General features: G+C 42.2%; 1 long non-coding RNA gene and 1 other non-coding gene across 3 annotated transcripts in view; one reads left to right on the plus strand and one right to left on the minus strand.

Moving 5' to 3' along the window:
• The window catches only part of LOC144772115 (uncharacterized), a 179,854-nt gene that overhangs the window by 129,937 nt on the left and 36,382 nt on the right, over positions 1-13,535 (plus strand). The gene's annotated exons all lie outside the window — the stretch shown is intronic.
• On the minus strand, positions 9,932-10,003 carry TRNAT-CGU (transfer RNA threonine (anticodon CGU)). The gene has a single exon. It is a non-coding gene; the product is annotated as a tRNA-Thr (tRNA).

Below are 13,535 nucleotides of genomic sequence, written 5' to 3' on the forward strand. Positions count from 1 at the left end.
TGTCTCCATGTCCATAAGCTCCATATCTCCAAAGTATATTTTGGGATGGAGAGCGCATTAAAATACATCCCATTTAATGGTTTTGATATTTTAGAGGTTCGTATGTGGGCTTGGTTATTTAACCTGGGGTGTGTTCGAGTAAGCAAATTCTTTATGCTGTAGTTTACCTTTCGTGTTACCGGCGACTGAGTTGCCCCAGGAACTTAAATGTTCTGAAGAAGGTTTATTCAAGTTTTTTGAGTTCTAGGCTCGAGTATTTTATTCTTGCCATTTTAAAACCATTTAAATAAAAAGAAAACTACTGGCAATGGTCAGGCGAAGGTCTGGCGCGGACGGGTGCAGCAGGGCTTACCTTTGGCACGCCGCGTCTGTCTTATTTTTGTCTGTCAGATTCCTTCTAACAGTGGTGAGTTTTTGGATACTGAGGCAGTAGCCTCATTACTCCACATTCATTTCGAATTTTTTAGTTGCTGTTTAGGTTGTCTTATTGATGTGTGAAGCTTTGTCACAGTTGAGGTTGTATCATATGGTCAGCTCAGTGATGGGCCGCTGGTAGCGATCAATTGAGTTTGCAGAATTGTCAGCATGTTTCCTCAGAGAATCTCGTATTTATCTATCAAGTACCTTCTGATAGTGTTGAGTTTTGGGTGCCTGCCGCGGCGATTATGCCATCAGACAGTGAAAGGGTTTTGGTTGCATGCCGAGGCGTTATGCCGCCAGGCAGGGGTGAGTTTTGCGTATCTGCCGGCGTTTGCCTTCAGGCAGTGATGAGTTTTTGGATGCTGCGTTGCTGTTTCAGTTTCGCAAGGTTAGCGCTCCAATGGGACGCGGTTAGCGGTCAAATGGGTTTGTAGAGATGTCTGCGATTCGCAAGGTCAGCGCTTCAATCGGCCCTGCACCGCCTTATGTAGCCCAGGAAAGGCGGTGTAGAGGCTGGAGCGCTAACTACACTTCCGGGCTTACTACCGGAAGTGAGAAAAAGACGGTCGTCCCTCCATGCAATCGGCACAAGCTGTGGTGGTTCGGGGAATGAGGCTAAGCACTAGAGCTGGTTGAGCTCTAGTACAATATATTAGAACAGTGGAACATGACCCCATGAAGGCAGCAGCCTATAAGAAGAACTCGTGTCTCCTGACTCAGGTACTTTCCCGAACGAGACTTATAGTTTAAAGAACCACTCTCAGCTTCAAGAAGAGAGTCTGTTAACTCAAATGTACACACAGCCATCTGCAACAGGCGAGAATAAACCGGCAAAATAGACTGATGCACAGAGAAGCACCATTGTGGAGAATGGAAAGAAAGGAAGCAGAACGTCTGTCACAAGCTTTAAGAAGCAAAGCTGACACTAGTGAAGAATTTGCTTTTCATGAATGTTAGTTGCATGACAGCGAAATCAAGAAAATCCGTAGTTGACTTTTGGAAATTACATTTCTCTCTCATTTCAGTACATATCATACTTACTTTTAGTGTCTGCATTTCCTGCAGTGCTAGTGCGTGCACTGGTAAAACAGTACACACCTCACCTTTGTAGTAAGTGCACTAAAGTGTGAACGACAATAAAACAACAGCATGCGTGATTTAAATGTCTTACTAATTTAAAGTCACATAAATAATGATGTTAACGTTTTTAGTTGTTCTTCCTCTCCAAAATGTATTTTCTCCGGAAGAATATTACCTTCCTTTTCTTCTTTGTGTTTGGTTGCAGTACAACGTGACAAAGGTAGACATTAAGATACCAATGAAAGGAACACTCTTAAATGTAACTTCTTTTAGCTCAATCAAAAAAGCATTGACAAAGCCAGTAGGTGTCAAAGTGAGTGGTGTTTACAATTTATGTTGAATTATGAACAGGCTGTCTTTGCCAAATTGAGTAAGAATCGATCTGAGGGACCTATTGTTAATTTTGCCGTTTACCCTTACCCAAGTGCTGAGACATACTGAGTTACCCCAGGAGTTGTTAACATATTTCCTAGAACAAAACATTTTCCTCGTCTCATTAACAAATGGGGTTATTACTCACAGTTAGTTGTCTCACAGCAGCTGAAGTGGTCTGTCTAAACGAAATAAAACAACATTCACAACCCTTAAATATCAACGCCCCAACTGAAGAACTATTGACCCTGTGAGTGGTGGGAACAGGTTGTTGCATCATGAAAATCAGTACAATTGGGTGGTGTTTTATGTTGATTTATGAAAAGGACTGTCGTTGTTTGCCTTGATAAGCATAATTGATTATGAATTTTGCCATTTAACCGTCCTCACAGTCTGAGAAATACTACGTTACCCCAGGAGTTGTTAAAACATTTTCTGTAACAAACGCCTTCCTCTTCTCATTAAATAATTTGTTTATCATTCACATTTAGTTATCTCACAGTTGCCTAAGAGGTCACATTGAAATAAAACAACAATGGTAGGTGCCAACAGCATTCAAAACCCTCAAATATCCAACTCCCAACTGAAGAACAGTTTTTCACTCCTTTTCAATCAGTACTATTGTTTGGGAGACATATCAGCACAGAATCAATCATTGGTAGTAAACATTGTGCGCCCTCCCTTGAAGGTGATTGACCCAGGTGAATCTTCTGGAGGTTAACAATTAGATCTGGCCATGCCATGCAGTGCGCGCTACGAAATTCGTTTTATTGATGAAATTGTTTACTTACCTGCAATTATCCATATGCCGGTTTTTAGCAACCCCCACCCTGCCCCTCCCCATCCCCGCCTTCCTGCCCCACCATAACTCCCTCCACAAGCCGCGGCTGTTTGAGCCTCTGGGTCGCGTATACATCCTGTGATTCTGGGCAAATCACTTAGGGCCTTGTAATATTCTAGGTTTGTCCTATACTGTTTATTAATACCTTGTCCCTTTAAGTATGACTCCAATGTATTCTTAGAACCTTACTATGTTCATGATGTGCATTCCACTAGGGAAGCACTCTATCTTAGACACAGACTGAACTGGTTGGCTATCTCTGTATGCCTTACAATAAATCTATCTCTACCTTCTCAACTGCCTCCCTTGGATTATTACATAAATTTACTGGCGACGATGCGTGCTGTGTAATACCCTTGGGCCTGGCCATCTAGAGATAGAACTTCGTTCCTGCTTATTGTTGACCACCCGTCACTTTAAGGATCGAGTCGGCATTTCCTGCTTCAACACGGAACAATCAAACGGACTCACGGAGGTACATTTCTACCATTTCGGAATTATCTACACTTGATTCCTACAAGTACGGAGACATCAGGAAGATTGTTCGAGAACCACATCCTTCGTTGAACTATATCAACCGACTTCAAACAAAGACTACCTGAAAACTGTAAGACTATTTATTCTTACTTATTTGTCTTATTCACCGTTTGTGGTTACTCGGACTTCTACTCTATTTCTCATTCCTGATACTTTTGCTCTGCCTTGACTTTGACCGTTGTCAATTCAAAAAAAAATTACATTCCGTACCTCGAGCCGCACCTCGAGCCCTTCCACAACTGGAATTCTTATCCTCTGCATTCTCTTTCCGTGTGCAGTCCTGTGACGTCTATTCAAGCCTCCATGTCAGCACGTTTGTGAAGAGCGTCATACGTCATCACACAACGTCTTCTATTGTCTCTTTTCATTGGACAAACATTTTCACTGTCAGGATTGGTCCAGCCATTCGCCTTTATGACGTACTGAACATTCTTCATACATTCTCCGCTGATGAGCACAGCTCTTACCTTCATTTTCGCGCATTCACCGCTGATGCGCACAGCGTTCATTGCTTAGCAACCAATTGTTCGCTGATGTGCAAAGCTCCCGCTTTCAAGTTGTTTATATGCACAGCTCTCCACAAACTCTCGTTTTCAACATATATATAAGTACACAGCTTTTCTTGGACACTCGCTGATGTACACAGCTCCTTCTATTTGAATTACAAACATAGAACACTATTTTATTCTATGTATAAGTTACATGATTAACGCTGGTACACACAAATTCTAACTCACATTTCTATTTATACTACTCATAACTTTACTGATTTTATAGAAATTTTGTTTTAAGTTATGTCTACTCTACAGTCAGTCAATCCACCTCCAGCTTTTCTAGAAACTCCTGGCGAACCTTCCATAAGGTGGGAAATCTGGCATGATGCTTTTGAAAATTATCTAGGAGCTATAGGAGCTTCTAGATTTCGCCCCGAAAGGAAGAAATGTCTTCTGTTACACTCCTTAGGCTTTGAGGGCAGGTCAGTCTACAAACACCTCCCTGACCTACCTGTTAATGAAGGTGTTGTTTCGGATGAATATAGTGACACCGTTCAGAAACTTAAAGTACGTTTTGATAAGCAGCCTAATCTTATGGTTCGTAGACACACTTTCTTTAAGAGAAAACAAGCTGATTCCGAAGATATTGATACTTATATCTCTATCTTACGCAGATTGGCATCTGAGTGTAAATTCGAAAACTTCAATGAACAACTTATAAGGGACCAGTTTGTGTGTCATTGCAAGGATAAGAACATTAGACAAAAGTTGTTAGCTTTGAGCGATCCATCTCTAGATGACACTATTAAATTAGCCAAAAGTGTAGAAACATCTATGGTTTCTCTCAAAGAACTGGAGGACAAAGTTATTGAACCTATAAATGCCTTAAGTTTAAATTCTTCTTCTAGGTTCAATAAAAAAAAATCTGTACCTAATGTCAGTAAAAGTAAAGTTTGGAATAGAACTGTTTCCTCTCAAATGTGCATAAGGTGTGGCAACTCCCAACACCTTAAAGGTTCTTCTTGTCCTGCTTCCAACGTTGTGTGCAACTATTGTAAAAAGTTGGGGCATTTTGCTAAAGTCTGCTTAAAATTGAAAAACAAGAAAAGTTTTGATAAACCTGTTGTGGGTGTTGTAGATTCTGATTCCTCTTCAGATTCTGAGATAACAACTATTGGAGTGGTCTCTGATTTTCCTGATGAATCAATTATCGAAGGTGATCCTGATTCCTGCGTTGACCCCATCATTGATGTGACTGTTGGGGACAAAATATTGAAACTCCTTGTGGATTCTGGTGCTAAAATCACCATGATTGATAAGGATTTATTCGACATTACATGGAATCATTCTCGTCCCCTTCTTCCTCCAGACCGCACTCCTGTGTCTTATGAAGGGAGGAAGATCAATCTCCTTGGCTTCTTTGAAGACATCCTATGTTTTCAAGGAAGGAAAATTAGAGGAAAAATTTATGTTGCCATAAAGGGACTCAATATATTAGGTTGGTTCCATCAGGGTCTTTTCGGAATGACACTTAAACCTGGTGCGAGAGAACAAGTTTTTATTGCTACATATTCTGATTATTTAGAAATGCTCAAACGTAAGTTTCCCTCTGTTTTTAGTTCAAAATTGGGCAAAATAAAAGACTTCAGGCACAAAATCATTGTTAAAGAGGGATCAACACCTGTCAAACACAAACTTAGGGGTGTACCGTTCAGCGTCAGAGATGATTTAAAAAAAGAACTAGAAATGTTATGTGAGTGTGGTGTGATTGAACCTACTGAATCCTCTCTTTGGCTTTCGCCTCTGGTCGTAGCCCGTAAGAGGGATGGCAAACTTAGGGTCTGTGTTGACCTTCGCTCAGTCAACAAAGAGATTTGGGTAGATTCTCATCCTCTTCCCCGCATAAACGATCTTTTTGCAGCTACCAAAGGAGCAAAGTTCTTCACCAAACTTGATCTAGCCAGTGCCTACCACCAGGTTGAGTTACATCCTGATTCCCGTCACATCACTGCTTTCATCTCCCCTTTAGGTACGTTTCAGTATAAACGCATGCCTTTTGGCCTAGCGTCTGCCGCTTCGGTATTTCAAAGAGTTATGGGCAATATTTTACAAGGTGTTAGGGGTGTAACAGTCTTCCAAGATGATGTATTGATATTTGGCAAAGATGTAAATTCTCATGATAGTGTTTTGGATAATGTTCTTAGTTTATTTCAAAGTCATGGTGTTGTTTTGAAGCTGGAAAAATGCAAATTCATGTGTACGGAAGTTGAATATCTCGGTCACATTTTGACACAAGACGGAATTAAGCCTAGACCTGGACTTTTGGACGCTATTTCCAAAGCTCCTACTCCGTCTGATAAAACTGGGGTTAAATCTCTTCTGGGTATTTGTGAATACTACTCCAGGTTTATTCCCCATTATGCTACCATTGTACGTCCCATCAGCAACTTATTAAAAAAAGGTGTCAAATTTGTTTGGTGTAAAGAGTGTGTCCAAGCTTTTGAAGAGGTGAAAACTTCCCTAACGTCTGATTCTGTACTTAAGCCCTTTGACCCTGCCTTACCTAGTTGCCTTACTGTTGACGCAAGTAATGTCGGTCTTGGTGCTACTTTAACACAAAACGAAGGTGGTGTAGAAAGAACCATTAGTTTTGCTTCAAGAGTCTTGAGATCAGCTGAGATTCAATACTCTGTGATAGAAAAGGAGCTTTTAGCTTGCACCTGGGCCATTGAGAAGTTCAGACCGTTCATTTGGGGTAGGCGTTTTTTACTTCAAACCGACCACAGGCCTCTAGTTAACATCTTGGGTGGTGGCCTTACCAAGTGTTGTACTCCCAGAATTTTAAGAATGGTCACCAGGCTCTTACAATACAATTTTGATGTTGTGCATATTGCTGGGGGGAAAAACGTAAGGGCTGATTTCTTGTCCCGCTTTCCTCCCACTGTGTGTGACGATGATGTCGACATTCCATTTTCAAACCTTATTGAAGAGGATTGTGATGATTGCTTAGTTGCTTGTGTAGACATTCCTGAGTTACAAATTTGTTCTGAAGTTGAGTGGAGAAAGGCTTTTGATAAGGATAGTATTCTTCAAGATGTTTGCAACTTTGTTAAGGTGGGCTGGCCACGTGAAAAAGTGTTGTCTGCTTCCCTTCAACCCTTTTATAAAGTTGGGCATGAAATTTCCATTGAGGACGGTATTTTATTACGCAATGATAAAATTATCCCTCCTTTTGCTTTTAGAAAAGACATCATTGCCAAAGCTCATGAAGGTCATTTGGGTTGTTCTCTCACCAAAAGAAGAATTCGCGAGATGTTTTGGTGGCCTGCCATGGATTCGGACATTGATTGTTGTGTTGCAGAATGTTGTATATGTAGATCTTCTGATAAGAGTCTCAAGACTAGGGTTCCTCCTCTTATGCCGGTGGAATGTCCTGATCGTCCCTGGGCTAAGCTGGGTGTGGATATAATGGGTCCCTATTCTATGCTCAGTGGAAGTTTCAGGTTCATTTTGGTCTTGGTTGACTATGCTTCCAAATGGCCTGAGTTTAAACTAACTAAAGACGCAGATACCAAAAGTGTAATTGAATTTCTTTGTGATGTATGGAGCAGGGAAGGTTTTCCTGAAGTATTGGTTTCCGACAATGGGAAACAATTTGTGAGTCATGAGTTTGTTGAATTTCTCTTCAAGTCTGGGGTCAAGCATGTCAAGAGCTCCCTTTATCATCCTCAAGGGAATGGTCTCGTTGAAAGGATGAACAGAGTAGTCGGTGACTGCGTAAAGTGGGCTAAAAGTAGCAATGTTGAAATCAGTAAAGCTTTAAAGAGCATGATTTGGTTTTACAGAACCACCCCTCACTCCTCCACTAAGATCTCTCCTTTTGAATTGATGAGAGGTCGAAAGCCTAACACTTCATATTGTCCGGGGTGGATGTCCAAATGGATTAAATCAAGTTCAGATGTTTCAAATCTCATGTCCATTGTTAAAAATAATGTCTCACTTGCCCAGTCCAAACAAAAAGAATATTATGATGTAAGGAAAGGAACGAAAGAGAGTGTTTTGGAAGTTGGTGATTATGTGCGGATCAGAAAGTCTGGACATGTCAACAAAGGGGAAAGCAAGTTTGGACCTCCTGTAAAAGTAGTTAAAGTCACGAGTAATGCCATACAAGTTGAAGGAGGTTTCTGGTGGAATCTTAATAGAATTGCTAAAATTGTCCATGACTCTGGAGTTCTATCTAAAGCTAATTCCTCCTCACATGTTTCTGAAAATCCCTCCAACACTACTGTACTCAACAATACTTCCTCCGCTGACACTAGTACCAGGAAGAGCTCTCGTATTGTAAATAAACCTTTAAGATTTAGAGAATAAGTTTGCAAATGTATTTTGTATTAGACTGTTATTTACCTCCACTTTTCTTTAGTCTTCCATTGTGATTTTCTTTTCTTAAGACCATTCATTCTTTTAAGGAAAAGAGATAATGTAATATTCTAGGTTTGTCCTATACTGTTTATTAATACCTTGTCCCTTTAAGTATGACTCCAATGTATTCTTAGAACCTTACTATGTTCATGATGTGCATTCCACTAGGGAAGCACTCTATCTTAGACACAGACTGAACTGGTTGGCTATCTCTGTATGCCTTACAATAAATCTATCTCTACCTTCTCAACTGCCTCCCTTGGATTATTACAGGCCTCTTTTATGAGAAATGACGCATCACTGCATGAAAGCAGCGACCCGTCACTTCTCAGTGCGCCTTCCTTGCGACATGATTGATGCGTCATATTTACTGTATGACGCATCATGTCGCAAGGAGTTACAGATGCGTCAGTGTTTCTGAAGTATCTGGATGGCGCAAAAGTGATGCATTGCTGGAGTGTGTCACAAAAGTGACGCAACTCCAGCAATGTGTCCTTTCACATGGGGCAAGCCCCATGTGAAAGGGCCTGCATTAGTCTTACGCCTGCTGTGAGGCAGGCGCAACAAATTGACGCACTTGCATCATAGAAGTGGCGCTACGTCACTTCAATGACCCTTTCTTGCGTCAGAACATACCCCATGCATACATTATACCTGGTGCAGGTATAATGTAGCGCAGGGGTTTACAAAATGACGCATCTACCTAGATGCATCACTTTGTAAATATGGTGCAACAAGGCACATTTTTTACACTGCTGGTGCGTTACAAATAGTGACGCACCAGCATAAATGAGGCCCTTAGTCTCCCGGTGCCTAACAAAACAAGCATTGGCATAGCCAATAGGTCTCGCCCTTGGGACCTTAGAAGCGTTTAGGTATACAGCCCATCATCTTATGTATTGTATTGAATAACTGTAGAATTTCTATATATTGTGTTATGCTGTCTGATTGATGACGAAATGCTTGTCTCTTCCAGGTGCTGTATGAATACATATCAATGTAATAGCATGTGTATCTCGCCTTTTGTCCCGTTGTGCTACTGTCAGTGTGTGCTTCCTACAGTGCATTCTTCTGTGCTACTGCTCTTGTGCTCTACTGTACTTGTACTCTACTCTACGGCCCACTGCTTCTGCCTGTACTGTCAATATCATTCCCAACACAACTACTGAGCATTATACTTCTCTTAGTGTGACAATCCAGACTATTCCAGGTCTTCAAAGCATTGCAAGGCAGAAATATGCTATTTTAAGGTATATTGAATTAATAATCAATGGTTGTTGTGCTCGTCTCTATGTAAGACAAACAGCACCACTATGTGGCAGACTGCCATAAATTCCGGTGTTGACAATTAAGTGCGGATGCGGCTCAAAATAAGCTTTGATTTGCCATGGTGCAAACTCTTTGTCAATCTGCTACTGTTTTTGTTCATAAAACAACCCGCAAAAAGTCCACATCCATTTGACCTATTTTTAGCACCTAGACATTTTCACAAACACAGGTTTAGGAATGGTTCGCCTTAAAGTTCAGGGGCATAACATGAGGCATTTAAATATTCTGCATGAAACACAGTTTAGGCTGGCTTTTTAGACAAACGCAGCATCCGGGTGAAGACAACGCCTTCAGTTAGTGCATATTCACGGGACTCCTTTATATTTGTTCGATTTGTAAACTAAACCTATCCGTTTCGGCTGCTAGATATGTCCCAATTCGAGCACAGGGACTAGGCGGCAGGTACAATATGTGCCATTTAAAACGTAACTTTTCGAGGCGCGAACGGGGTTCGAACCCGTGATCTTCGGTTTACGAGACCGACGCCTTACCACTTGGCCACCGCGCCGCCGTTGTTAAAGAACTTGACCGAGCAGAGTCTGATTTCACAACAGCTCAAAGCTCATAAAGTGCCATTACCCATGGACCTAGCGGGTGCCTTTGGTCGCCTCCCCAGGGACCAAGCCTTAGCAAGATAATAACAAGTGCAGCCGTAAAAGTTAAAGCCACGTGCTTGTTTTCCTTCCCAGTAGCGGCTTACATCTTTGCTTTTCTTGCTCATATATTAACCTGAGACATCCCACAAAACTCTCAATTCACCTCCACCATGATCTTCTTCATAAACACATTATTATTCCAGGACGATCCAGTTAAATTAATTAGTATTGTTGCAACCAATTTCTAGAATCTTCAAAGTTGAAGGAACGAACGAGAACAGGCGGAAAGGGAAGAGTCGGGGTGCAGGCCAGGGTCTTCCAACAGGGTTGATCAGGGCACAAGTCGTAAAAAACAGAAGTGGGGGGGATGCTGTCACAGGGAGTGACGTCACGACAGGAAGTGACGTCACGAAAGGTGCCGAGCTCCTCGTCCCAGAGAGGCCAAAGTGTGAAGTCCAGCTATTTGGCAGGGGGGACGGCGTCCCCCGGTGAAATAAGTGGGGGGACGCCGTCCACCCGTGTGGTACCCCGACTCGAGCCCTGGGGTTGATAGGCCTTTTTCTTTTGGGCTTATGAAAGTTTTCATTTGTCCTTCATTGTTGCCCTGGTGCAGGCTTGATTGTCGAATAGAAGGTATGCTCTAGCCTTGCATGTCTAGTTAAAGGGCAAGGGGCAAGACCAGTCTAAGGTGCCTGACATGTTGTGAAGTCACATGCATTTTTAAGGGTGTAGTATATAGCTGGCGGTGCACTTTGGAGCACACTGTCACACATAGATTATATATTAATACATCATGGTGTGCCATATAATTCACTTTACAGAAATCGCACACTGAAGTCAGTGAAAGAAAACACCCATATCCAGGTTAAACAAAACATGTAAGGGCTTCTTTATTGCTCATTCACCTTCCGAACGCCATTATGATTAGTTTGGGGGTGCTACCGCACCTCGTACGCCCCTACCTCCTGCGCTTATGTAGCAAATAGGACTATTTCCATACTTGACATTTCTGCAATTAGTCAGGGGCTCGCTACATTGATAACCCAGATTCTAAAGCTGGTCGAGTTATGCACTAGGCCAATGCCCCCCGCACTGCTACCACGGTCAGTACTTTTAACATTTTGACAAACCCAACCCAGAGGCCCAAGCCTTCTCACTTCCCTAAACTTGCAACTGCTAAAATACCCCTGGTCTGGAATAATTTCTTACAAAGACGTTCCATTTTTAGGTCTCGCCTGAGTTAGCGCATTTGCTGCTCTGCAAGACATTTTTTTTTATGAAACATTTAATTAATTTATTATTACTTGTATTAATGCATACAATTTAAAAAAAAATGTTTTTAGTGGAGTTTTACGGTACATTACAATATATGGAACACTTAACAAGAATCATCCCTCCTTGCGTTCACACTTTACACAGAAACTGCGAGTGATTATGGTGTTCGTTTAAATTCGTTCTATTCATAAAACGTAAAGACATGCAGGTGTATCTTTCGGAGTTGTGGTGGACCTCCTTTGTGTTGCCCTTGATGCTATGTTGTTTCCTTTAGCCCTGCTTTCCTTCACGGGGGTTCGTAGGGGTTGAGAAACTTGTCTAGCGTTGTCCACATCTCTCTATTGGGGTTCTTCCATGGGGCGTATTTAAGTGCTGTGCTGTCTGCGCCTCTGAGGAAGGTTATCCGATTCATCCACCCCTTGAACGTGGCTTTAGTGGTGTCTTTCCAGTTGGCAAGCACAGTTTTGGTGGCTGAAGTTAGGAGGAAATCGAGAAGGCTACTATCTTGCTTTGTGATGTTGTCTGCTCCTAAGCATGCTGAGAATATTGTGGCGAATTCTTTTTTTAGGGTGCACCGTAGGGCTATATCTGCGAATGTGAAGACCTCCTTCCAGAACTCTTTCACCTTTAAGCAATTGAAAATGAGGTGCGCCAGGTCACCCCTTTCTGAGTCGCAGTTCCAACAAAGGTCTGTTTCTCTAAGGCCTAACTTCGCTAATCTCGCTGGGGTCCAGTATATGCAGTGTAGTAGCCAGAACTTTGTTTGGGCAAGCACCGGGGAGATCATGTTTTTCGACAGGGACTCCCAGAGGGTGTGTGTCTCTTGCTCTGTGAGGTTGCTTTTTAGTTGCGCTTCCCAGTATTTGGTGCACTTGGTGTTGAGTTTTGATGTTTTTTATGGCGGAGCAGTTTGTATAGATGGGACACCTGGTGACCCGTCATATTCAGGTTCTCCATAAAGCGGATGATCGTGGGTTTGTGTTGAGAAAGCTTGGCTATTGCAACTGCCGGTTTAATTATCAGGAAGTTATAGAGTTCTATCTCGCTGAGGTTGTGTAGTGCTTTTAAGTTGTTGTAAGTGAGTGGTTTCTTTCCTTCGTCTTCTAGTTGTGCCGGAAAAGAGAACCCTAATTGTTTCCACGATTCTATGTCTAGTGTTTTCCCTCTGTGCCTGATTTTGTTATTCGCCCATAGAGATTCCCATCGTGAGTTTATGACGCTATGCTCGAGTTTTCTGTCTATCTTAAGAAGCGCCTGTCTTGTGTTTCTGAGAATGGAGTTGTTCGACAGTGTCTGCTTGTTTGCTGTTAGGAGTGTCATGGGGCTGGCGTTATTTAGGACAGCCATGTGGTTGTGTATGTTTGTCCTGGCAGTATCCAATACATGCCCTGTCTAGCAATGAAGGGTGTTTGGAATGTCCTAAAGTCTGCCGTTTGTGTGTATGTTTAACGTTAGGCACACTGATTTGTCCCTGTTTAGCTTGTACCCCGAGTATTCTGCGTATGTTTGTATGGTATCCATGAGTGCTTTGATGGACTCTTCTGGTTCTTCCGTGACTGTTAGTAGGTCGTCTGCGTATGCTGCTAGTTTGACTGTGGTGTTATTGATTGTTACTCCCTTCATTTTGTTGTTGGCCATGATGTCTGTGATTAGGGGTTCAAGGGCTAGGAGGAATAGTGATGGGGATAGTGGGCAGCCTTGTCTTGTGCTGCGTTGTAGAATGAGCTGCTGTGAGTTAGATCCATTCATTGTTGTCTGTGCCTTGGGGAATTTGTATAGTGCCATCACCTTCTTTATAAATTTTTCTCCCAGATTATACGTGTGCATGTACTGTTCTAGAAACCTCTAGGACACTCTGTCAAGAGCTTTCTCTGCATCTAGCGTTAAAGCTATTGCTGGCTTGTTCGATTTGTTTGCATGTTCGATCACATGGCACAGGAGCCTGGTGTTGTCGTGGGACATACGATTTTTTAGATAGCCAACTTGGGTGATCTTGATGAGTTTGGGTAGCAGTGTTTGTAGTCTTGCAGCTAGTATTTTGGCGTAGGTCTTACAGTCTATATTGATGAGAGAGATGCGGCGGTAATTCTGTGGGCTTTGTGTATGTTGGCCTTCCTTGGGGATGACTATGATTTTGGCTTCCATCATAGTTCCTGTTACTTCTCCTGC

This window comes from Lissotriton helveticus, chromosome 8, assembly GCF_964261635.1.
Source record: "Lissotriton helveticus chromosome 8, aLisHel1.1, whole genome shotgun sequence".
Taxonomy (NCBI): domain Eukaryota; kingdom Metazoa; phylum Chordata; class Amphibia; order Caudata; family Salamandridae; genus Lissotriton; species Lissotriton helveticus.